We start from the raw sequence: 26,755 nt of genomic DNA, 5'->3' as shown, positions 1-26,755 counted from the left end.
ATGTTGGACTTCCTTGACTATGTCTCAAGGCCTGAGTATAGTACTCCATGGCTCTGTTTTCTGGGTATCTTGGATGCAACCTGTGGATCATTCTTCTTTTTGTATAAAAGGTAACATTTTTCAGCTGAGTAGTTTTCTCAGCCTGCTTCCTACTAGTTAAATTTGGGGGTGTTGAACTCCCTCTTTTCTTTATGTACTGCCTCTGTCCCTTTGAGTCTAAGATGGCAGTCTGCTGATATAATTCTCTCAGAAATATTGTGGGCTTCCTATGAATGTCATTGGAGTTAGAATTGCCATTAGATAAAGTCCATACTCATAAATATCTTTGGGAAAAGCCTTTCTTCACATTGAGCCTCTGCTGAAATGAACAAGGGACAGTATATGTAAGCTCCTTAGAAGAACTTTTGTTTGGGAAACTCTTTACAAAAGTCTTTGTAAAGGCACTTTTGTGTGATTGAATAATACTATTAGGCATCGCCTATTTTTTTCTGAGGTCTGAACAAAAAGTTTTACAGTCGTACTCTGAACTTCATCTTTCAACCATGTTCTCCTAGCAGTGCTCTTTATTTGCTCCTTACTTGGAAACCATGTTTTTAAATTTTAGAATTGTTTGCCATTTGAAGTGGCTTCAAATTTTAAAAATTATTAATTCCTGGTCTCTTTTTGTCTAATAGTCCTTCTATTTATTTCTTTTCTCTCACATCTGTAAGAGGAAACCAGGTGGTGCTTTCAGCATTCTACTTAGAAATCTACTTAACCAGATCATACACTTTATTAGGAACATTTTCTGCTTTCCACATAACTACAGATGACAGTGTTGCTAAGCTTTTGGCCCTTATGTAATAAAGATCTCCTTTTTTCAGTTTTCAATAACATGCCCCTAAATTTTTTGAGCCCTCACTGGCAGCATCCCCAAAGTCCAGATTTTGACTACAAATGTGCTCAAGGCAATTTAGGCTTTCTCTAAACATGCTCCTTATAACCCTTTTGGCCTCCATCCACCTCCTGGTCCTAAAGCTACTCCCCTATTTTTGGGTATTTGTTATGGTACGAAAATCTGTATTATGTATCTATACATAAACATTTTCCCCCCAATTTAATGGCTTTTAATAATAAACATTTATTAACTCAGTTTTTTTGGGTCAGGAATCTCCATGCAAGTTGTTTAGATGCCTCTGCCTCAAGATCTCTCACAAGGTTTCCATCAGGGTTTTGGCTGGGACTGCAGTCTCATCTGAAAGCTTACCTGAGGTTGAATCCATTTCCAACCACTCACTCGTGTGGTTGTTGACAGGATTCCATTCCTCATGAGCTGTTGGACAGAGGGTCTCATTTTCTTATTGGCTGTTATTTGGAGGACTCCCTCAGTTCCTTTCTGTGTGGGACTCTTCATGGATCAGATTTTAAAATAGCAGCTGGTTTCACTCAGGATGAATGAAGAGTGAAAGTGTGCAGGATATCTCTTTAACCTAATCTTGAAAGTGACATATTATTATTTCTGTTGTATTCTATACTAGGAGTTACAGGGTCCAGTCCACACTCAGGTCTAAGGGATTACACGACTGTGTTAATATGAAGATGTGGAGATCATTGAGGTCATTTTGGAGGCCACCTATCACAGGCAACCATCTTATGCTATAAGCAGGGAGAGAGAAGAAACAAAATGTACAAGAAATGTGGAGATAAGGACCACATTCTGCCTTGACTCTAATACCTTTCCAGTTCCTAACTATAGTCTTCAAAATGAGGACCAACTGCATGACTTGCTCTTGGCTTCCATAATATACCCCTATGATCTATGCAATAAATTCTCATTTTTTTCCTTAAGATAGCTTGAGTGACTTCTGTTACTTGCCACCGAAAAAGCCTTGACTAAGGCGGGATTGTACTTCATCAGCACAGGTCTAGACCCATATTAGATTTTCAAACCACACTTGCACTAATTAAACAAAATGTCAATCTTTTCTAGAATGTTCCCTGTGGGACTCTGGGGTAATCTTAAACACAAACCATCACCAGCAAGAATATCTCCTATTTCAGTGTTTGGTGTCAACCATAATTTCTAAGGGATAGGATTTCACAGACTGAGGGGTTAGACCAGGGCTTGGTGGTGTGAGTTGTTTATCATATCTGTTTTTATTCAGTTTTACAATATTTGTGTGAGGAGCAGATTCACTTCCATAGGCCCTTGCATTCCACGCGTAGATAATAGTGTTGAGGGGAGATGCTAAGACTATAATAACTGGGAAAGGGGAATTGAAAGTTGCCCACAATACACTCCTTGCTCCAAATAGTCTGAGGCAGGGGCTTTCATCATTAGTCTTAGTATGGTCCAATGTGTTTTAGAGTTTCATTCTTTCAGCTTTTCACCACTAACCCCTTGCAAAGGGCTTGGCTCTGTGGTAATGTGGACTGACTGTGAAGTGTTCAAAATGTCATGTTTTGGCAAAATGTGGAAATTCCTTTGAGGATGACTGTGGCTCATTGTCAGAGATAATCCTTTTAGGAATTCCATGTCTGGCAAATGTGGCCTTCAATTTGTGGACTCTTGTGGTAAATTGGTATTGTTCAGGCTTTCCAATCCTGAGATTTTTATTGTAGTTATCCTCTCTAATGATATATTCTCTGTTACTTTTTCTTCCAGATAAACATGTTGGTGCCAATGTTCTGTTGTGGTCTGGTTGTTGAAGCTTGGGATATCATTAATGTTTTAAAAATATATCTACATGTATACTATACACCTTTCAAGTGAGACTGGACATTTGCTGAAGAGTCAGCTTATTTACTAATGAAACTACAGGACTGCAAGAGCAGGCTGCTGATGGCATTTCATATGCTTACTGGGACCATGACAGAGTTTGAAAATGTCAAGAGACCATAGAGATTGTCCAGTTCACAACCCTCAGTTCAGAGTCAGCCTTAACTGATCCAGGGCTTGAAACCAGGGTTCTTGACTCTTTCCTTTTACCATGCTATTTTTAACTCAATCAAGTCTCATTATTAAACAGCTTTATACAGCCAAGAGAAATGGAGCTTAACATGCCAATGAACATCTTATGTCATTATCTCTTTATTTCTACTATTAGTCTACTTTTAGAAAACTTCCAAAGATAGTAAACTCACATTTACCTAGAAGCCAAATGTAACTTAACATTCCTAAATTTTCTAGACTCTGCAATCTTTGGATTTCTTTGATATTGAATGGCAATAATTGGAGACCCTGAGTTATGTGGCTGTAGGAAGTCCAATACTCTCTCTAAGTATTCTGAGAATGCTTGGTTTGCAACAGGAATGATACCATATCATATAGTTACCCATTTGCTTTATCCCATAATACACACACACAACAGTCTCAGGATAATAATACCAGCCCTTTTCACCAACTATATGATTTGGAGTCTATTTTTAAAGTTCCTTTGGTCTTTCTCGCTATGCGGTTATGTAACCAGCTGGATACACATTTAGGTTCTTTAGTTTCATTTTACTTTAACTTTTTTTTGGAATGAATTTTTAAATTTAATTTTTTACAGTCATGTAAAATTTGTACATGTGTCCAAAGTTAAATTTATAAAACAAAATATACTCAGGGAAGTCCTGAATTTCTCTGCCCACTCCACAATATTCTTTACTTATAGGTAATTATTTTTTTTAAATTATGACTTATCTTTTCATTTTATGTTTGCTATACAAATCTTTTATATAAATAATATTTCACTATGTGGTCTTTTATTTTTAATCTCTTTTTCTTATAGTATACATATATATTTGGTATTTAGAAATGTTTGCACTTTATTGTAATTGTGAACAAGTGCATTTCACATTTTCCTTTCCAATATACATATTTTTTTCTTGTCTAATTGTAGTGGCCAGAACTTTCAGTACAATGTTGAATACAAGTGAGAATGTACATTATTTTCTTGTTCCAAATCTTTTTTAAAATTTTTATTTATTTATTTTTGGCTGTGTTGGATCTTTGTTGCTGTGTGCAGGCTTTCTCTGGTTGTGACGACGGGGGGCTACTCTTCATTGCGGGGCACAGGCTTCTCATGGCAGTGGCTTCTCTTGTTGCAGATCACAGGCTCTAGGAGCTCAGGCTTCAGTAGTTGTGGCTCACGGGCTCAGTAGTTGTGGTTCATGGGCTCTAGAGAGCAGGCTAGGTAGTTGTGGTACATGGGCTTAGGTTGCTCTGGGGCATGTGGGATCTTCCTGGACCAGGGATAGAATGCGTGTACCCTGCATTGGCAGGCAGATTCTAAACCACTGTGCCACCAGGGAAGCCCTGTCTGAATCTTCTTTAGTGAACTTTGAGTTTATGTCTTTCACAAAATTAGCCCATTTCGTCTAACTTGTTAAACTTATTGGCATAAAGTAGTTTGTAATATTTCCTTATTATTCTTTTAATGTCTATCGATTTTGGAGTAATGTTACTTCTCTCATTCCTGATATTAACAATTTTTTCCTTCTCTCTCTTTCTCTTTTAAATCAGTTTGGCTAGAAGGTTATCAATTTTATTTGTTTTCTCTAAGAAACTACTTTTCATTTCATTGATCTTCTGTGTTGTTTTTCTACTATCTATTTCACTGGTTTTCACTCTAATCTCTATTATTTATCTTTCTTTGTGTACAGTGGGTTTAATTTATTCCTCTTTTTTTTTAGTTCCTTAAGGTGGGAGCTGTAATTTAATTGAAACCTTTATTACTTTCTAGTAAAGGCATTTATTACTATAAATTTCCCTCTAATCCCTATTTGGCTGCAACTCACAAATTTTGAGGTGTTTTTTCATTGTCATACAATTAAAATACTTCTTAACTTCCCTTTTGATTTCTTCTTTTACCCATAGGTTATTTAGATAGTTTCTGTGTTTTATTTTTAATATAGCTCCACTGTTGTTTGAGAAGATACTTTGAGTACTTCTAAATTTATTGAGACTAGTTTAATAGCTCAGAATATGATTTATGCAATCTGGTTTTTGTTCCCTTTTCCTGCCATCTTTTGGACTGATTATTTTTTATAATTCTATTTAATCTTTTTGTTGATTTCTTACCCATAATTCTTTGTTTTCTTTTCTTTCTTTTTATTTTGGAGATTGATTTAGAGTTTGTAGTACACATCTTTAAATTACAACTGTTTACCTTCAAGCGACTAAACATTTAAAGTATACTATAAGAAACTTACATAGATCTCCATCTCTTTAGAGTCAGTCATTGGAGTTTCATTAGTTTCCTTTGGTGGTGTCATGTTTCCTGGATTTTTCATGATCCTTATCATCTTGCATTTGTGTCTGTGCATTTGAAGAAGCAGGTACCTCTTACAGGCTTTACAGACTAGCTTTGGCAGGCAACGTCCTTCACCAGTCAGCCCCTCCAGAGATTCTGGGTAGGCTGTCTGGTGGTGTCTGTGGGTGGCTGGAGTCCATGGGTGGGCAGGTCCAGTGCTTGGGTCAGCAGGTGAGCCAGCCTGGTGCGTGGGTCCATGGGGACCAGCCTGTGCCTAGGTCCTCAGGGGCAGGCCTGAAACCTGGGTTCCCTAAAGTGGGCCTGGTGCTTGAGTCTGAGGGAATGGGTCTGGGACCTGGGTCTTTGTGAGTGCAGCTGGATCCTGGGTTCACAGGGGTCAGTCAGGTGCTAGGGACCACTTGGTTGCGCCCCAGGGTCTTGGTCTGTGACAGTTGGTCTGGTACTAGCACAGGTTAGGAACCTGATTTCACTGGAGTTGACCTGAAAGCTGGTGCCATGGGGGCTGGCCAGGCATTAGGATAAACCTGGAGCTTGGGGTTGTTGGAGTCAGCCTGTAACCTGGGCTTTGGCCTGGAGGCTGAGGCTGCAGGGCTGGCCTGTTATGGTGGGTTGGGGATCAGGGTCTGTGGGACCCTTTCTGGAGTCAGGGGCCAGCCTGGCACTGGACTGGGCTGGGGACTGGTGTTCATGGGAGTCATCTAGGGCTGCAGGAGTGGGCCTGGTGCTGGGACAGGCTGGCTCTGGCATCCATCGTGAAGTTGGGTGTTTACTTCATTCTCTTTCTCCCATGGGGATGGTGCCTCTCTGCTGCACTGGGCTGCCTGGGAAAGGGATGATGGGGGTAATGTGAATCTATCTTTCCTACTCTCCTCAATGCATCTTTTCTTATTTCTGTGCTTCATCCAGGTGCTGTAATCCTGGAATCCTTAGCTCTTGTGAAGGTATTTTCACATGTGGATAGTTGTTCAAACTGATATTTTCTTTTGGGAAGGAGAGCTATGCCACCATTTTACTGATGTCACTCCCAAAGTCTCTCAACTCTTCTTTCAAAAGATATTTTTACCCGTTATAGAATTCTAGGTTGAAAGGTTTCTTCTCTCAGTTATATTGCTCCATTGTTATGACTTGCATTGTTTCTGACAAGACTCTCTTCCTCTGTATATAATGTGCCAATTTTCTTTGAGCACTTTTAATATTTCATCTTTATCACTAGTTTAAGCAATTGATCGTGATGTCCCTTGCTGTAGTTTTCTTAATGTTTTATGTTCTTGGGGGTTCTTTGAGGTTCTCTGACCTGTAAGTTTCAGTTTATATCAAATGTGGACAATCTTTTGGCCACTATTTCTTAAAAAAATTATTTCTTCCCTTTATGCCACCTGGGGACTTGAATTACACATATAGGTCACCTGAAATTGTCCTAGAGCTCACTGATGATGTATTTATTTATTTATTAATTAAAAAAATATTTTTCTCTATGCATTCTATTTTGGATTGTTTCTATTGCTTTGTTTTCCAGATCACTAATCTTTTCTTCTTCAAAGTCTAACCTACTCTTATATTTATCCAGTATTCTATCTATCTGTCTATCTATCTATCTATCTATCTATCATCTATCTCTCTTTATATCTTCTGTGTCTCTACTTAATATGTTCCATATTTCTTCTAGCTTCTTGAACATAGGGAATACAGTTATAATTTATGTTGTGCTGGAAAATATTTGGCTTTTTGGCCAGAAAAAATAACACAGCCTTGATTTGTCACATCTGAAAATTTCTATGCTTTATATTATCCCACTCTGGCTAATTTCAAGCTACCAGCGTGTCATCACTGAATGTAGAGTTGAGAACAGATGCACAATAGGAGCACACTATTTGATAGTATCTGTTCATAACATACAAATACAATAACCTTAACCTCAGAAGCATAGATGATACTAAAATGTAGCAAAATAATTAGCAAGTGATGAGTGTTTGTATTTGTTACCTTTGCTTTAAATATAAATTATTTAACTGTTATGTCTATATAATTTTAAACAATGGTAATTCCCAGTAATTGAGAATAATTGAAAAATGGGGTCTCCTGAGCCAGTATGACCTGACTTCAGTACACCACTGGATAATAATGCTCTTAATATCTTTATTTACTAATTCTATTTGTGTCATTGCTGGGTCAATTTGCTTGAATTTTTCTCTCACTGTGGGTCAGACCTTCTTCTTTCTTTTGATGGCTGGTAATTTTGATTGGATGGCAGGCATTGTAAATTTTACCTTGTTGGGTACTGGATATTTTTGAACTATTATAAATACTATTGCCTCTTGTTCAGTGACACCATTTAACTTCTTGGAAACAGTTTCATCGTTTATGCCTAATTTTAAGTTTTTTTGTTTATTTGCTTTTGTTTTTGGTGGGACAGAGCAGCATTTAGCATAGGGTTAGTTTTTCCCTGATACTGTGGCAAAACTCTTTTGAGTACTCTACACAATGCCCTGTGTTAAATTCTGCACTCTGACAGGTGGGAAGAGAAACTCCAAGAGCCCCAAGAACTGTTTCGTCTAATGCTTTTAGGTGTCTCTTTCCCTGCCTGTGTAGTTTTCTTATATGAATGGATTGATTAGTATTCATATGAAAACTCAAGGAGGACACTTTACAGATCTCTCTCTCTCTATCTCTCTCTCTCTCTCTCCCCCCTCTCCTGTCTAGTATTCTGACCTGTGAACTCCGGCTGCCTTGACCTCCCTAGATTTCCACCTTTACCCAACTCCATGAGGACTCTGAGATATTCTTGAGTGTTCCCCACATGCCCTGTGGCCTGGATACTGTCTTTGGGCAGTACACTGGGACAATAGTAGGGCTACTATTCGTTCCCTCTTTTTCAGAGATTGGTGCCCTTCACTGTTAGATGTCTGATGTCTTGATAACCATTGTTTTATATATTTTGCCTTTTTTTTTTTACTTGTTCATATGAGATGGTAAATTTGGCCTCTTATTCCATCTAGGCTGGTATTGGAGATTCTAAACTCTTCATATTTTAGTTTAAAAATTTCATTCTTTAAATTTTCTGTTTATCTTAATGCATTATCTATTTTATTTATCTATTCATTTGTCCCTTCTAATTTAGTCATAATTACTGAGATTATATATTATTTTATTTATATTCTTTTCAGAGTTCTGTATTCTCTTTTCTAAGGATTCTAGTTACAATGTATGTGTTCTTTCAACACTTCCGTCATTTTCTTAATTGACTTTTAGCTCATTTTGAAATATTAGGTTACAGTTTTTATCTGTTTTGTACACATAACCTTTTGGAGTGCTTTTGTTGTCTAAAAGGATGTTATTCTCCTCTTTATTTCTTTGTAAAAATGGGTTTTGATCATGATCCTTGTTTGGGTCTCATTTTAAGCAAAATGAAATTTTCTGTGTTTCCTGAAGATAGTGGAATGGGCCAAGATAACTTTTCAAATTTCATGATTCAAGAGCTTCATCTTCTGTTGTTTTCACAAAGTGATTGATAAATAGACTTATACTTTCTGAGATTGTTTTCCCCTACCCCCGTTCCCCTTTTGCTACTGTTTCTCTGTCATGCTGTATTTGAATAGACTTAGGAATTTCTCCTTACTATTGGGATTTGTCCTGGATAAGTATTTAGTTTGTTAATTTCAAGATTTCACATAGCTTAGACTGATCTACGTTCTTCATACTTTACCGTGTACTCCTGTACTCACCCTGAGCATTGAACCTCTCCCAGTTCAGCTACTGACCTTAAATTGGCCCACTGCCCTTTCCAGTGAGTGTCTATTGGGGATTTTGGAGTTCTCATATTCTCAGGAGCTCAAGACACCCTGCTATTTTCCTCTGTGTAGATACTGATGCCATGCAGGCCTTGTAGTTGTTGCTGATTCTCTCTCTCTTTCTCTCTCTCTCTCTCTCTCTCTCTTATTTTTTAGTTTGTGGCTTGTGGTAATTCCTGTCATCTAGTTTTGTGGTGAATTTATCCATGGGCACATTTTTAGCTACGTGCATTAGGCAGAATAATATTCACCTCCCCTCAAGGTATCTCCATCCTAATCCCTGGAACCTGTGAATCTGTTACCTTACTTGGTAAAAGGTGCTTTACAGATGTAATGAAGTTAAGGATCCTGAGATAGGGAGGTTGGTTATACTTTATTATCTGGGTGGGCCCAGTGTAATCATAAAGGTACTTACAAGTGAAAGAAGGAGGTAGAAGAGCCAGAGAAGAAAATGTTGCTGGAAGCAAAGTTTTAGAGCGATGTGATATAAGAAAGACTTGACTGCTGGCTTTGATGATGGAGAGAGGGGATTGTCCCGGGTAGAAAGGAAAGGAAGACTTGAGTCTTTGAAACGTGCCGAATCCAAATTATTCTGCTAGATTGGTATATTATCGTCATGTGGCTACTGCAAAAAATTATCACAAACATAGTGGTTTAAAAACACAGAAATTTATTCCCTTACATTTATGCAGGCTAGATGTCTGAAATCCAGATGTTGGGAGGGTTGTGCCCCTTCTGAAGCTCTAGGGAAGAATCATTCCTTGCCTCTTCCAGTTTCTGATGACTCCAGACGTTCCTTGGCTTGTGTCTGCATAACTCCAATCTCTGCCTCTCTCTCGGCCTTTTCCTCTGTGTCTGTGTCTTCTCCTCTTCTGTCTCTTATAAGGACACCTGTCATTGGATTTAGGGTCCATCTGGATAATCTAGGATGATCTCTGCTTGAGATCATTAACTTAATTATATTTGCAAAGATTCTTTTCCCAAATAAATTTACATTCACAAGTTCCATAGTTTAGAATGTGGAAATTAAAAAACATATATATATATAATTTTATTTATTTACTTATTTTTAAAATAGACTTTATTTTTTAGGGTAGTTTTGAGTTCACAGAGAAATTGAACAGATACAGACATTGCCCATATACACCCTGTCCCCACATACACATAGCCTCCCCTTTTATCAACATCCCCCACCAGAGTGACACATTTGTTACAACTGATGAACCTATGTTGACACATCTTTATCACCTAAAGTCCATGGTTTACATTAGAGTTCATCCTTGGTGTTATACATTATATGGATTTGGACTAATTTATAATGATGTAGCCACCATTACAGTGATACAGAATAGTTTCATTGCCTTAAAAATCCTTTGTGCTCCACTTATTCATCCCTTTCTTCCCCTTAATGCCTGGCAACCACTGATCTTTTTATGGTCTCCATAGTTGCACCTTTTCCAGAATGTCATAAAGTTAGAGTCCTATAGTATGTAGCCTTTTCAGATTGACTTCTCTCAGTAATATACATTTCTATTTCTTCCATGTCTTTTCATGGCTTGATAGTCCATTTCTTTTTTAGTACTAAATAACGTCTTGTGTGGATGTACCACAGTTTATTTATCCATTCACCAACCAAAGGACATCTTGATTGCTTCCAAGTTTTGGCAGTTATGAATAAAGTGCTATAAACATCTGTGTACAGGTTTTTTTTTTGTGGACATGAGTTTTCAATTCTTTTGGATAAATATCAAGGAGTGTGATTGCTGGATTGTATGATAAGAGATTTTCAGTTTTATAAAAAAACAACCAAATGACCAAGCTGTCTTCCAAAGTGGCTGTACCATTTAGCATTCCTCCCAGCAATGTATGAGAGTTCTTGTTGTTGCTCTACATCCTCCTCGTCATTTAGTGCAATCTGGTTATAATAATTTATTAGTTCCAGGAGGGTTTTTTTTTTTTTTTTGCTGATTCTTTTGGATATTTTACGTAGATGTTTATATCATCTGTGAACAAAGATAGTTTTCTTTCTTCTTCCCTTATGTGTTCCTTTTATTTTTTTTCTTTGTCTTATTGCATTAGCCAGGGCTCCAGTATGATGTTGAAAGGCACTGGTGAAAGGGGACATCCTTGCTTTGTTCCTGATCTTAGTGGGAAAACTTCAAGTTTCTCACCATTAAGTGTGATGTTAGCTGTAAGTTTTTTGCAGGTATTCTTTATCAAGTTGAGGAAGTTCCCCTCTATTCCTAGGTTAGTGACACATCTTTTTGGGGGTCACAAAAACTGAACACAGTTGTCTAAAATAGTTGTCTGGAAGAAGGAAATCCCTCTTATCAGACAGTAATTCTTCTACTCTGTAAGAACATCAGTTATTTGAAGTCCAGTTTTTTTATGGTTATTACTAAAGATGATGAACTTGGGCCTTTATTTGTATAATTGCTTTTATAGGTTACTTGTATAACATATGTGTTTTGATTAATTAATTAACAAAGTCCTTTATCCCACCTTGGTATCAGTGTAAGAAAAATCAGTATAAACTAACTATACTGTTCCTCTTGAGTTGAGGGAAAGATTTGAAATCTAGAGGTCTTTGAATAAAATAGTATAGCTCTCCACTTTCTGTACAACTATGTGGTCCATAAAAATAATTTAGAGTCACTTTATCAGTAAAAAAAATCTGGTATCAGGCTGAAACTCTCTAATCTCTGGCATCTGGGATCAGAATCGGAAAATATACCACCTAGAATTTCCCTTAGATGACTGCAATTATGCTGCTTCAAGAGGAAGAAGATAGTAAGAAAAAACAATGAAAATCTTTCTAAGTTTTGGTGTCTTCTTATAGTTTCATTGCTAGCTAATCTTTTGGTTACCAAATCCAAATTTTATGCTATACATAGTTAACATCTTTGTGACAGTTCATTACTAAAATAACTTTAAAAGGGGTTAGACTAACCTTTAGAAAATGAACTTCTCTTGGAAATTATGCTGTTTTGTGCACAGTTACAATAGATTATTAATGGAGCTTGTTGAAAGTAGACTAGACTCTGTGTAGACCTTCTTTAGACATGAGTAATACAGAGTCAGGGATATAACACTAGATTGTACCATCCTGTGGTTTTTATTTTATGTTGATAACTTTGTTAAATAAACAACACATAATTTGATTTTATTTGTCCTTATAAATTAAAAAAAGTCTCAGAGCAAAGGTGAAATGAAACATGAATCTGGTTGTTTTTCATAAGAAAGGACTAAATTGCTTTTAAAATGCCTATTATTCTGTGAGAACAAGTGGATTTAATTCCTGGTAGCCACATTTCTTTATTGGTCTGCCATCTGAGGCTCAGAGCCTCTGTGTGGTTTAGTCTCCTGGGTGCTTCTCTGAGCACTCGGAAATGTCCTTCTCAAACAGCTGCTTGGTCTTAATGCTCTAACTTAGAGTCCTCCTTTCTGCCTAATGGCTCTGCTTTTCAGCTTGGAGTCTACAAAGGTCCAGTCTTTTTCTCATGCACATTTTCAAGTCACCAAACAAAAGATCATCATATCCCAAAGGACTAAAAAAAAAAAAAGGGTAAAATGAAGATTGAAAAAAATGGAATTTGGGAGCAAGAAATATATTAAAAGATTGTTCCATTATTTAAAAGTAGGTCAGGTAATGTTAACATTTGTTGAGGATAATACAGACCTGCCTAACTCTTATTTTCCTCATTCTTCTCTTTTAAAGAAAACAATTAACAAATTGAAAGATAGAATAAAGAATTAAAGACTGAGATGAATGAGTGAAAGCAAAAGGGCATCTGACTGCTTTAAATATACTCAAATCTTTAGACCAAGAGGAAGTAAATCATGAACCTGGAAAAGTATGCATATAACTGCTACTAATGATCTTTGAGAAAAAAAAAAAAGGCAAAGCAGAACATTGCCAATCACTTCAGGGAGGCAAACATTTTAACTTTTATAACGGAAAAGATAAACATCAGAAATTACAAATGGGAGACTTTAAAGTTGACTCACACAATTTTCTTCGCTGGTTCTGTCCATGCCCATGTTCAAGACTTGGCAGGTAAGTGGTGCCCTAACCCCATGCCAGCTCCCAGAATTCTTGAACCTCAGCCCAATATCAGAGTCTCTTGGCTTCCATTTGCCATTGAGAGGAGATAGGACTGCAAACAAACAGCTTTAGGAACTTAGAAAAGTATGCTATTTTCACTGGGAACCAGTAGAAATGCACTAGCAGCAAGTCATACCAAAGCAACTTCTTTTACTTTCTGAGGGTTTACTTGTGTTGAGAGTATCATATTTCACCAAGATACCAGGAATTGTGGAATTGGAGAGCTGGTAGGGATCTCAGAGATCACTTAGTTCAAATTACTCATTTGTAAGTGAAAAAGGAAGACCAGAAAGAATGACTATATTGCCTAATGTCACACAGTAAGTTTATGGCAGATAGAGCTTGGAATAAACTCAAGTTTCCTAGTCTGAGTTCTTTGTAGAACATCAGGGTCTTCTCATGATATCTTTGTTGACAAGAAGAAGTAAGGACTGAATGAAGCATAGATAGGTGGATTTATAGTTGGTGCAATAGCCACACTCCAAAAATGTTTAAGAGATTTGTGTCATTTGAAGAGAAATCTATAATGGTATACTTCAGGTTTCTGGCTCTGTCACTGTCACTTTTAATATTTTAATAATTGAATTGGAGATGAAGGCACAGAAAACCTCTTACTAAATTTTCAGATGACAAAGCTGGGAGGAATAGCTAACACACTGGATGATAGAATCAAGATTCAAAAGGCTTTTGACAGGCTGGAACAATGAGCTGAAAGCAATAAGATGAACTTTAGTAGAAGTAGGAGAAAAATACTACAATTAATTAAAAAAAATCAACTGCTTCTATTCAAGATGGGGTGGTTTGTAGTTTTAGCTGAATGTAAGTGCAATGTAGGCCAACAGTGTCATTTGGCTGCCAAAAGAATGTACTGCAATCTCACGCTCTCTTAGAAGCATTCTTGTGTTCTGATCAAGGGAGGTGGTTATTCCCTGCACAGAACACGTGTGGAAGACCAACTGAACTTCAGCACCACATTTTATTTTATTTTATTTAACATCTTTATTGGAGTATAATTGCTTTACAATGGTGTGGTAGTTTCTGCTGTATCACAAAGTGAATCAGCTATACGTATACATATATCTCCATATCCCCTCCCTTTTGAACCTCCCTCCCACACTCCCTATCCCACCCCTCTAGGTGGTCACAAAGCACCGAGCTGATCTCCCTGTGCGATGCAGCTGCTTCCCACTAGCTATCTATTTTACATTTGGTAGTGTATATATGTCCATGCCACTCTCTCACTTTGTCCCAGTTTACCCTTCCCCCTCCCTGTGTCCTCAAGTGCATTCTCTGTGTCTGCATCTTTATTCCTGTCCTGCTCCTAGGTTCTTCAGAACCATTTTTTTTTTTAAGATTCTATATATATGTGTTAGCATACGGTACTTGTTTTTCTCTTTCTGACTTACTTCACTCTGTATGACACACTCTAGGCCCATCCACCTCACTACAAATAACTCAGTTTCGTTTCTTTTTATGGCTGAGTAATACTCCATTGTGTATATGTGCCACATCTTCTTTATCCATTCATCTGTCGATGGACACTTAGGTTGCTTCCATCTCCTGGCTATTGTAAATAGAGCTGCAATGAACATTTTGGTACATGACTCTTTTTGAATTATGGTTTTCTCAGGGTATATGCCCAGTAGTGGGATTGCTGGGTCATATGGTAATTCTATTTTTAGTTTTTTAAGAAACCTCCATACTGTTCTCTATAGTGGCTGTATCAATTTACATTCCCATCAACAGTAGCACCACATTTTAACAAAAATATTGACAACTGTAGCGCTTTAGAGGAGAGTGACAGGATTATGAAGAATCTGTTGTGAAGAAAACTAGATATATTTCTTCTGAAAAGGAAAAGACTTACAGATAATTTGTTAATGATAGCTATCTTTAAAATTGTTCATTTTTTCAATGTTCAATTTATCATTCATTCAATAAAGTTTTATTCAGAACCCTCTACTAAGTGCCAGGGATACAGAGGTAAATATGATAAGATCTCTGCTCTTAAGAACCACATAGTCTAACGCTGTGTTTCTAAAAGCAGGATCATTGGACAACCTGGGTATCTGTCAAACAGTGTAGCACACTGTCAAACACTAGCACACTAGCACACATCAGATCTACTGAATCAGCCTAAGGGGTGAGGTCTGGAAAGCTACATTTTTTAGGATCACACATATTAGCAACATAATTGGATAAACATTGTTGTGGAGTTTTGTCTAATGTGCTTAGGAAGCATATGGGAAGGAGAATCAGAGTCTGTTTGATAGTCTGCCATGTATCAATAGTATAGGAAACACAGATAGTTCTGGTTGTTGTAGAGGGCAGAATTAGCACAAGTGAGGAGTAGAAATTAAATGGGATCAGTTTTCAACTCAGAACAGTGAAGAACTTTCTAACAATAGGGGTTTCAGTAACAGAATAGGTTTCCTATTGAACAGCGCACTTCTTATCCTGGAGATGATCAAAAAGAGTCTTGACAAGAAACTGTCCTGGGATTTGGGGAAGAATGTTCATGCCTCCCATTCTACGACCCATGTTAGCACAAAGAGGGACATTTCTACCAATGCTTCTATCCCCTTTCTCTCAACTTGCTCACTTCTCCTCATGGGAGAGACTAGTCTGTTTTGTTAGAGTCTGGGGTATTTTTGAGGCCATGCTTTGCTACGGGCAGGTCATCATATAAAGCTTTTTTAAAGAGGCTGGTGATTACTGTATGAGTCAGACATGCAGGCTCTTTATCCAGATGGGTGTGGGTCTCCAGGGTCTGCTCTGTGGGACCCCATGGCACAAATGTGTAGGCGCCAAGGTATATATTGAAGACGGAAGATAGGGGCCCCATTCAGCATCTGGTATGAACTGTATTCTCCAGCACAGTTATTAGAACACCTGCTTTGAGGATCACTGAATGCTTTCCAGGCCATTAAGAAGCTGATATTTGGATCTCTGTTTGGTTAAAAGTTCCATTATCAGACAGAGTTCTGAGGTGGAGAGCAGGCCCATGTTCTGAGTAGTAGGCCCATGAATCCATACATATTTGTTTTTCATTGAGTGATGGAAGGAAACTAGCGGTTGGGCTCTCTTGGTAGTCAGACATCTAGTCTCTAGAGGCAGAAGTTTGGACAAAATGACTCCGTTAACCTTTCAGAGTCTTAATGGAGCCTGGATGCTTTAAGTCCCCGTTCATTTACAGAATCTGGCTGATATTATTTGAACAATTTGTCCTTAGATCTGGTGATCAATAATACCCATCTATCAAATGGTTGGATCTCATATTTCTTATGGCTTTAGGAATCCTCAGAAAGATGGTGTGGTCTCTCATGTAATTTAGGCTGTGCCCTTCATTTATGTAAACAAATTGTGGTGCATGTGTGGTATGCTGCCCAGGTCCTTCCTTGAGGACTGAAACACTCATTCCTCAAGTTGTTGAGAGTTGGAAACTTATGGCTTGTAGTGGAGTCCCTCACCAGAGACTGTCCTCTGATGAATGTCTCCTCACCCAAGGTGATGCTTCCTTCCTGGGGGCAACCCATATGGTTGATACAGAGGTATAAAGGCCCACCATTTGCCCTAATTTGAGATCACTCTGTAGAGCCATCCCAGTTCCAAATCTCCCCATGGGATCAGCTGAGGATTTTTTTTTTAAGCCTATTTATTTATTTATGTCGCACTATGCTGGCATGTGGGATCTTAGTTCCCTGACCAGGGATTGAAGCCATGCCCCCTGCATTGGGAGCATGGAGTCTTAACCACTGGACCACCAGGGAGGTCCCAGGATCCGCTGAGGATTTTGTTGTGACCCACCACAAACCAATTTTTCTATCTGTTCAGCGTTGCTTTCATCTGTTCCCATAGGTACAGTCCCAAGAGGACTCCACAGCAAAGGCCCTGCATACGACTTGCTGTCTCAGAAGTCTGTCTTCTTCATCCTAGAGAACCCAAACTGCAACGTGAACACTTGCTGTCTTAATTTAGGTATCAAGCATGTGCTAAGTGTACGGAATATGGCAGTGAGAAAAGAGCCTACAATTCAGTAGTTCATCTATTCCAGTTACTGTGCTTCCCTGATCTAGGCTATGACTTGGTTAAAATATATTGCTGCCTGCACAGGTCAACCTTGCTGCGGATATTCACAGGGTCCTGCTGCTGCACCTCTCTTAACCCCTGTACTTTTGGGCATGTCTCATCACTGCCTATGGCTGTGCCACTAGTCACCTTGATGCTACTGGCTTGGCTCTGCCATGCTAGCTATGCTAGACCCTGTTGATAACCTGTTCTCAACCTCTACTTCCCTCGATATGTCTGTTCTTTTCACTGCTGTCTGATTGAAGCTTATCTCCATCTTTGCCCATATTTGTTCTCTGAATCTTTCGCTTGTGAGGAAACCTGTTCCCCTTCTTGTGTCTTTCTCCTTTATGGGGGTCTTTCCCTAGTGGTAAAAGCTTTTATTTTCATCATCCAGCCCTCTGTGGAGGTCATTTTCTTGTCAGAAATGCAGACGCCTTTGAGTGATTGATTTCTTTTGTATATTTGTTTTCATGTACTTCTCTTCTGCCTTGGATATATAGACATCCCAGGGGGCTGGTTAGGGTTAGATGGAGAGTGTTTTAAGAACAGCCTCATATTGTACCCAGAATAACAGTTCCCTTTTCTACACTCAGGCCCTGATACTAAGTCTCTCCCTCCTGAGACTCCTCCCTACTTATGGTAACTTTTCCTTCAGTGGCCTGCTTGTTGCTGTTTGGAGCGTAGCTTCCCTTGGGACCTCCCCAATCTATCAGAAATGTCTGTATTTGTCTAGACCTCAATTATGAACACAGTTCAAGTTCTTTCCCATGGGGGTCCTAGGCCCATACCAGTAAAAGGATGCAGCTAGATTCTTATCTAAGTGTCCACAAACATTCCGTGACAGTTACCCTTAATAGCCTGGTGCACATAGATGACCTCTGGACAGGAGGGCGCCTAGTTCCACATGCTAGCATATCTGAATCTCAGCCAGAATGCATTGCTATATACAACTTTGGGATCCCATGAAGTGATAATGTGTGATAGGAAGAGAACTGGACCTGGATTCAGGAGATCTGGAGTCTTGTTAGTGCCACAAACTCATTGCTTTTTAGCTCTTTGGGTCTCAGTTTCCACAATCAAGAATGAAGGAGTTAGACTAGATCATGTCTAATAAGTCTTTCAGTTCTATCACGTTATGATGTTTTTCTGGCCACTTGTGTCGTCTTTCCGCTCTTTATGACCGTGACTTTAACTGGCTCTGGCGTGAACTCTCTGAGGGATGACATTTTCAAAACACTTTGCTGCTGGAACACAGTTGATGCTTTTCCAGGGTTGACACATACGCGTTTCTTTGTGTGACCTCTGAAACCCAGCACAGAATTTTCCATCACAGTCCGCCTGGAGAGGCCTGGAGAGGCCCATCCAGGAGAGCTCCTTTGTAACAGATTTTTGGATAGAAAGCATTAGGTTCACCTTGTGCCCAGATAATATTGAAGGCTGGAAGGAAATCAGCTGGTTGGGGATTTTTTTAAAATGTATTTACTCCCCTAATATGAAATCCTTGAATTCAGCGTACCACAAAAAGCAAAGAGTAATAATGAGTGCATTATACATGCATATAACAAGAAATTCAACAATTAGAATGTCTGTAAACCAGTTCTACAGGATCAAATGCTGTCAGTACATAATGTGAATGTTTTAACACAGGGTGTAAAGCCCAAAGACAGAATCACAAGGCTAAAAACAACTGTATGAAGATATCTACGTTTCCTTTTCTGAAGTGTAGATGAGCCTCAATTAAGCCATCTTCAGTGAAAGATTATCAGTGTTACACCTAATCAAAAACCAACAGAGAATCTACAACCCTCAGGAAGAAGCACTTTCTCTTTCTCTTCACAGTAATTCAATGTCTAGAAAGCCTTCCTGTCACCACTGTCTCCATTCAGGGGAGGTATTAGGCAGGTAACTAGTACAGGGACACTTACAAAGTCGGCCTTCTTCTCCAGTCTCTGTCATCCATGGTCTTACCAATTCTTTCTTTAAAAGGCCACCCTAATCTGTTCTCTATCTTTGTCACACCTAACCTGCTGTGGTTTAGGCCCTCGTCATTTCTAATCTGGATTACTGTAATTGTCTCTTCATTCAGTAAACTCCAGTTCCATGACAAAAGTAGAAACATGGGACCCAATGCAAGACTGATATTCCCAGCCACTATAAAATTTCACATTCTCTTGTAAGCATGGGAGGTAAGATTGACCAGCAATGGTCTGGTTGGCATGTATAAGGGAACTGGAGAGGGATGGAAATATTTATACAATGTTGGGCACACCTGTACCAAAGACTTGAAGAAAGATAGCTTGGTACCATGAATGATATAGTTTCTGTATTCCTGGGCACTTGTATGGACTTAAGGGAAGGTGTGAAGTTAACTGGGTTCTGATCAGAGGTTATGACTCATCCTGTTTTTTTCCTACACTACCCAGGCGGTACTACTTCCTTTTCCTATCTATTTTTCAGGATTTTGTTTTGGCCCTGGGATTGAGCTCACACAGTCCTGCCATACTTTTCTACATTAGATGCATTAGCTTAGTTTTTCTACCACTTCAGTCTCATACTCCTTTAGTCCATCTTTTACATTACTGCTAAAGTCATTTTTTTCTAAAATGCAAATATTTTCATGTATTCTCCCACTCATCGTCCTTCATTGGTTCCCCACTGTCTTCAAGGTACCATCCAATCTTCTTGTTGGAATAAACATGGCCTTTTATTATCTAGCTGTTGCTTACCACTCCTACTTTTCCTTCATTATGCCTTCTTGCTCTTGTGTATGCTCTCATCTCAGTCTTGTATACCTGTTTACCTCCTGGGACTTGGCTGATTCCAGCTCATCCCAAGAGTCTCCGGTACTGGAAAGTCATTTCTAATCTCCCTTCATACTTTTAATTATGCTGATCTCAGTGAGGTTCCATTCTTTACTCCTGTGAGTTCCCACAGAATCCTGAACTTGTTTCTATCATAATAGTCATCACACAGTATTACAATTATTTGTTTCTTGTTTATCCCTGGCCTGGTTGGAAGCTTCTTGAGGCCTAGAACTTGGTTTTATTTTTATATCTTCTGCTGTAGCAGGAGATTGGCCCATAGTGGATGATCAGTAAGTGTGGGTTGGATAAATGAGGTTGAAGACCTTCCTAAGAGGGTTATCTACAGAAGGTTTTTTTTTTTTTTTTTTTAACGAGTACAAGGTTTAACTAGACAACCTCTAAAGTTCTTTCTAGCTCTTAGATACATGATTTCATGCTATATTGGGGACCTTGAGATAAAATGCTCAGAAAGTAGGGCTTCCCTGGTGGCGCAGTGGTTGAGAGTCCACCTGCCGATGCAGGGGACATGGGTTCGTGCCCCGGTCCGGGAGGATCCGGAGCGGCTGGGCCCGTGAGCCATGGCCGCTGAGCCTGTGCATCCGGAGCCTGTGCTCCGCAACGGGAGAGGCCACAAGAGTGAGAGGCCCACGTACCACCAAAAAAAAAAAAAAAAAAAAATTCTCAGAAAGTAGCTGCTTCTACATAACACACATTTTTCTTGTTAGGGTATTTAATTTGGTGATTTTGATCTTTTACATGGTTCAGTTCACAGCATGAATCCTCTTTTCAAAAGGTTCTTCTAAGTCAGTCATTTAACTGACAGAAATAATTTTCATTATCTTTGTTCAAACAATTTGATTAGATGTATTACTCAGTGATTTTATTCTGTATCTCTAAGATCCTATCAATGTACCTACAGTGTCAAAGAGTTTGATAGGGAACAGGAATTAGGTGTGGGTTGAAAAGACATAGGCAGACATAGTCCTAAGAGTAAACCAGATCATCTAAGGATCAAGGTTCAAGAGCCAGAATTCAGATGAGCAGTCTGACAGTGTCACAGACATGTTGTCACAACCTGGCAGTGGAATAAACCTGGGCAGAGGAACAGAAATCAAGAGAGCACAGAACCCTCAATATAGAGCAAGACAGGACCAATAGCCTAAAGTCTTAGCAGGTAGAGATAGAGAAAGAGCTGGGAAAGGGTCAGGGACAAGAAGGAAGACCAAAGCAGGAGCGAAAACAGATTCAAAGAACAAAACCTTGACTCTGAGGTAGAATCTGACCCGGTCAGAAGATTCTTGATGCTCTTAGTATAGCAGAAATGAACATCAGCTTTGCTGGAAGTAATCTGAGGTTAGCAAATAGGAGCAGAAATTGACTATTGGAGTCCTGTGGCATTTCTTATGGTACTTTTACTTGTTTTATAGTCTCTTATAAGCATATCTACTGTCTCTTGTTACACAGTGAACTCCTTGTGAACGACGACCACGGTTTTCTCTCTATTACACTGAGTGTAGTACTTTGCATATACCTGGTGCTCAGTAGTATGTAATGAATTAAGTTACAGCAGTTAGGAATTACATTATTAATTCTCCCTGGAGAATACTGAGTGGCTCTAGTGGTTCCCAGAATGTTCATTTAAGCCATCTGTAGATTCAGTTGTTTTTAATGCCAGTCACTGATTTTTTTTTCTGGGTAATCGAATATTTAAGGTCTGTGTGACCCTGGAAAATAAGTAATGCTCTTAGGAGATGTATTGAGATCTCTAATGAGTCAAAAAAAAAGAGTAAGTTTTCTTGGGACAAGATCCCTGTCAGAGTGCCTCCCTATTGAGTGAGAATATCAGATTGTTTGCTCATAAAAGGGTCAACAACTGACACCAGTGGAATAAGTTTAAGATTCAAATTTATCTCAATGTCTCATAATTTAAAAAGAATGGTGTTGAAAACTCTGTAAAATTTAGAAACTCAATATGGTGAATCAGTTTCTGCTTTCTTGATAAAGTATCCTTCTGCTTTTAGGACTGTGCACCTCTGCAGCCAGAACGATATTCTAGAAGGAACAGCCATTTAGAAACACTGAGCTTTCAGAATCTTATGTTATACACACTTATGATACAATATCAAATTTAACCCCGACAAATGAGTACTGGAGCCTCATAAGGAATGGCTCACATCTTCTGATTTTTTTCTGAATCTATTTCTATACCAACTGGAGTCAAAACATCCTTCTACTTGCTTGGCCTTCCTAATTGTTTTCAGCTTCTTTTTCCTCCTTGCTAAATGATGAAAATAATCCAACTTTATAGTTTTCCAAGGTCAATATGGTGGCCCTATATAGAGAGTGAATTGAGATTAAGAATTCAGTTTTAATTCTGGGAGCTTGACACAAAATTGGTTTAATATGATCTATTTGATTTTAGTTCTTTAATTTCCTCATAAAGGAAATTTAATTTTCACCTGATGGATTTTGCTGATCACCCTTTGCCCTGTCTTCTGCTAGGCAAAATTCCAAGTAGATTTGGAGTCCGAAGTCTTGGATTGGAGTCTCAGTTTCACCATTCATTAGCTATGTGAGTGTGGGTAATCACCAGAGGCTTAGTATTTTCACTTGTAAAATAAGAATAAAAACCTCTTGCCCTGGGTGGATTAGATGAAAGACTGTATGTCAAGGTATTCTGACAGCACCATGATCATTACCTAAATTTTTGCTTTATTTGTTTATGAATGGAAACTCTCAGAAAGTTAGTTCCTCTAGTGTCTTAACTTTTAACCTGAAATCCTTAAGGCAAAACTCAATCAATGTTAACCAAAGACAAACAGAAAATAAAAATCGTCATCACCATCACCACCCTCAACATCACAGTACAAGGTATACAGGGATAAAAAACCATATCAGGCTAAGAGAAAGGCCCTCTACTGCTTGGAAGAACAAATAAGCCAGCAGTGCTTTTTGCTATGCAGAATCAATTCAGTAGAAAACTACCTACTTTGGTATGATTTGAGGGATAGTAACAACATTTCAGTCCCAAAATAGAATCCTGCTAATGACCTACAGTAGAAAGTGAAAAAAACATGGGAAACTGGGCTAGTTTCACATACTTTGTGAGACTTCCAATTGTCTTAGGGAGGATCTACGGGGTCTGGGGACAATGTCAGAGGTGACACTTAGGGTTTCAATGATCAGCAGCATTTTAAAAATGGGGTTTCAAATTTATATTCTCTGGGGGTTTTTTTGTTTTTTTGTTTTTTTGTTTTTTTTGCATCTACATGGAGGAGGTGAAAGATGTAGGGGAACGCTACAAGAAGATAACAGAACTTTAGAAACTATGACCCCAAAACATTCTTCTCTACATGTTCCACTGATTAATGACTGATTGTAGGTGGGTAATATGATATGATGGACACTAACCTGGCCTGGGGTCAAGAGATCTGGGTTCCAGGCTTGTCTTTACTATGAAAAAATTTTGTTTTGCCTTTTAGTCCTTCATAACTCTGAGGCTCAGTTTCCATTCTTTTGAAGTAAAGGGGTGGAATAAATATCCTCTTAGTTTCTTCCTTTGGAAAACATTATTGAGCTCTTTTTTAAAAAAAATTAATTTATTTAATTTATTTATTTTTGGCTGAGTTGGGTCTTCATTGCTGTGTGCGGACTTTCTCTAGTTGCTGCGAGCGGGGGCTACTCTTCACTGCGGTGCGCGGGCTTCTCATTGCAGTGGCTTCTCTTGTTGCAGAGTACGGGCTCTAGGCATGTGGGCTTCAGTAGTTGTGGCATGCAGGCCCAGTAGTTGTGGCACTTGGGCTCTAGAGTGCAGGCTCAGTAGTTGTGGCGCATGGGCTTAGTTGCTCCACGGCATGTGGAATCTCTCCAGACCAGGGATCGAACCCGTGTCCCCTGCATTGGCAGGTGGATTCTCAACCAATGCGCCACCAGGGAAGCCCTCGTTATTGAGCTCTTGTTTCTTGTTTAGTACTATGACACAAAATAAATAAGACACAGGCCCTACCCTCAAAGAGCTTACAGACTAAGAGGGCAGATAGAAGGGTAGACAAATATGTGTAGTAAAGGAATACTAATATTAAGCTAGATGTCTGTCTAGGTCTCTTCTAATTCTAATGTTTTATTATTTTTAAACTGTCTTATAAAATACCAAGGGTTAATTATTAGCAATTACCAGCACAACTTTACTTTCTTGTAATCTTGTCAGGGATTCTGTTGTCCAGTGACCTTCCTATTCACTGAAAATCATTTTTGACAATATGTCACTGCCTGTTTTAGATATTTTTACGTAATACAATGAACTTCCTAACTTAAAAAGGGATGGGGCTTCCCTGGTGGCGCAGTGGTTGAGAGTCCGCCTGCCGATGCAGGGGACACGGGTTCTGTGCCCCGGTCTGGGAGGATCCCACATGCTGCGGAGCAGCTGGGCCTGTGAGCCATGGCCACTGAGCCTACGCATCCGGAGCCTGTGCTCCGCAATGGGAGAGGCCACAACCGTGAGAGGCCCGCGTACCGCAAAAAAAAAAAAAAAAAAAAAAGGGATTATTTTAATGTACTTGACCCATATTATTCATACCATTATATGTCACCCCAGATTCACCAGGATACAATAATAAAAATAACAATAACAATTATTGCTAATGCCACTATTAATTATTCATGTTAGTGTCATCCACTAAAGTCATTCCAGAATTTCCCGGGTAGATTTAGGCAGTTTCTCTTCCATACTACCATCTCCTTACCTATCTTCCTCTTCCTTCTTTCCTTCCTTCCTTCTATGCTCACAGTGTTACTACAATTCTTTATTATCTTATCTCCTCCACTAAAATATAAACTCCTCCAGGGTGCAGGCCTCTTACCTATGTGAATACCCTGGCACATAGCACAGTCTCTGGGCACAGTGTAGATATTCATTGCATGTTAGTTGAATGAAAGAATGAGTTTGATTATCTTAACTATTGCTCTTTAGACAATGCAATGTTTTAAATCATAATTTCTTATTGGATATCCAGCCACATTCTGCCTTTAGGTACTTAGGCATTATTCCATTTGAGGACTTCTGGACATTATACATCTGTTTATGTTTAAAGAAAGGGACTTCAGTTGAATGTCATTTTACAGACTTTCAGACTAGCTTATTCCTTTTTTTAAAGGGTTTCTTTGCCTTTTTTTTTTTTTTTTTTTTTGGCGGTACGTGGGCCTCTCACTGTTGTGGCCTCTCCCGCTGCAGAGCACAGGCTCCGGACGCGCAGGCTCAGCGGCCATGGCCCACGGGCCCAGCCGCTCCGCGGCATGTGGGTTCCTCCCAGACCGGGGCACGAACCCGCGTCCCCCGCATCGGCAGGCAGACTCTCAACCACTGCGCCACCAGGGAAGCCCTCTTTCTCTTTTTGAAAGAACACACCGTCTCCATAACCTGAACCATCCACCCCCAATTCTCCTCTCCCCCACCCTCATGCCTACTTTCAATGGCACACGTATGATGCAGCACCATTTTGGGGCAGGATTTTATAAAGAGGAGGGACACTGGATCCATTCAGGTGGTGGAGAGGTGAAAGAACAGCTCATGTGTTTCTTTGTTTTCTGTCATTTTTTCCTCTCCTCATTAAGGCCTGTAAAGACAGCCTGTGTGAAAGAATCTGAAGGCTAAATATGACACCATGGGATACCCAAGTAGTAGTGGAGTGGGGGGGAGGGGTTGGATGTGAAGATGTGAGGAAAGAATTTGGATCCTGAACCAGCTTCAGCTCAGTTGCCAACTGATCAAATGTCCCTTTGGTTCCCTGAACTTATCCATGAAATTTGTATCTTGGAAAAACTGCATTTGAACTTGGCAGGACACAAGTTTTATGTTTATCAGAGTCGAGTTTTAAGTGTTTTGTGTTCTCTGTCCCCAAGTGCTCCATGTGCTCTGAATAATCCTACCTTCTCCCCAATCCACAGTAGTGAAGAAATGCTGCTCAGGGTAGGGAAAGATCAAAAAATATTAGCTTCAGAACTTGTCTAAGTTTTTTTCCATTGGCCAGGGACAATGCCAGATTCCCCATCCATTCTGGCCATGGACAAGCCAGTAACATCCACATTAATCTAGACTATGTTGACTTCATCCTGTTCTGACAACATGTAATATTATGTGTCTTGTTTAATCACACAACAGAAGGACACTTCTCACTGAGTCATTCACTCAACATATTCCAACTGCGGAACATTTGATCATGCTTTTAATATTTATGTGGTGCCACGAATGTACATGACAGGGAAATCACACTTGGAGGAAAAAAAAAAGGTTGTGCTCTCAGGAGACTAGTGTGGAGGAATGTACTCTTTCAAGCAAGCAGAAAAGTTTGAGATCAACTCAGAAGAGTGAGCAGGCATATTTAAAATTCACCTTAGTGCAAGGTGTCATTGAGATTCATTTAATCATGTGAAAAATATTTATTAACTATCTACCTTTGTGGGCACTGTGCTAGGTGTTGGGGCATAAACTCTATGCCCTTACAGAGCTTAAGAAAAATATTGAACAAGTGACTATGAGTGTGAAGAGGGTCATAAAATAGATTATATAGAGACAGCATATGCAATATACAGAAGTATAAAACAAGAAGACCTAACCTTCATCATGGGGTTGCACCTTCTTGGAAGTGATATTTTATTTATTTAAAAAATTCTAAGTGTTTATTGCCATGAATTTTCTCAAAGTGAACAGATGGGTGTAACTACCCAGATGAAGAAGTAAAGCATCACCAGAAC

At 39.1% G+C, this 26,755-nt stretch overlaps 1 protein-coding gene across 15 annotated transcripts in view; it reads left to right on the top strand.

Moving 5' to 3' along the window:
- The window catches only part of PAPPA2 (pappalysin 2), a 556,585-nt gene that overhangs the window by 108,449 nt on the left and 421,381 nt on the right, over positions 1 to 26,755 (top strand). The window contains exon 3 of one of the 15 annotated variants that reach the window (XM_029227416.1): positions 16,989 to 17,108. The exons of the other annotated variants lie outside the window; for them this stretch is intronic. The gene's annotated coding sequence lies outside the window, so the exon portion shown is untranslated. The remainder of the gene's footprint in view (positions 1 to 16,988; positions 17,109 to 26,755) is intronic. 15 annotated transcript variants of the gene reach the window in all.

The sequence above is a fragment of the Monodon monoceros genome, unplaced genomic scaffold (assembly GCF_005190385.1).
Source record: "Monodon monoceros isolate NGI ecotype Baffin Bay Population unplaced genomic scaffold, NGI_Narwhal_1 Super_Scaffold_18, whole genome shotgun sequence".
NCBI lineage: Eukaryota > Metazoa > Chordata > Mammalia > Artiodactyla > Monodontidae > Monodon > Monodon monoceros.
This window is presented reverse-complemented; position numbering and strand designations above follow the sequence as displayed.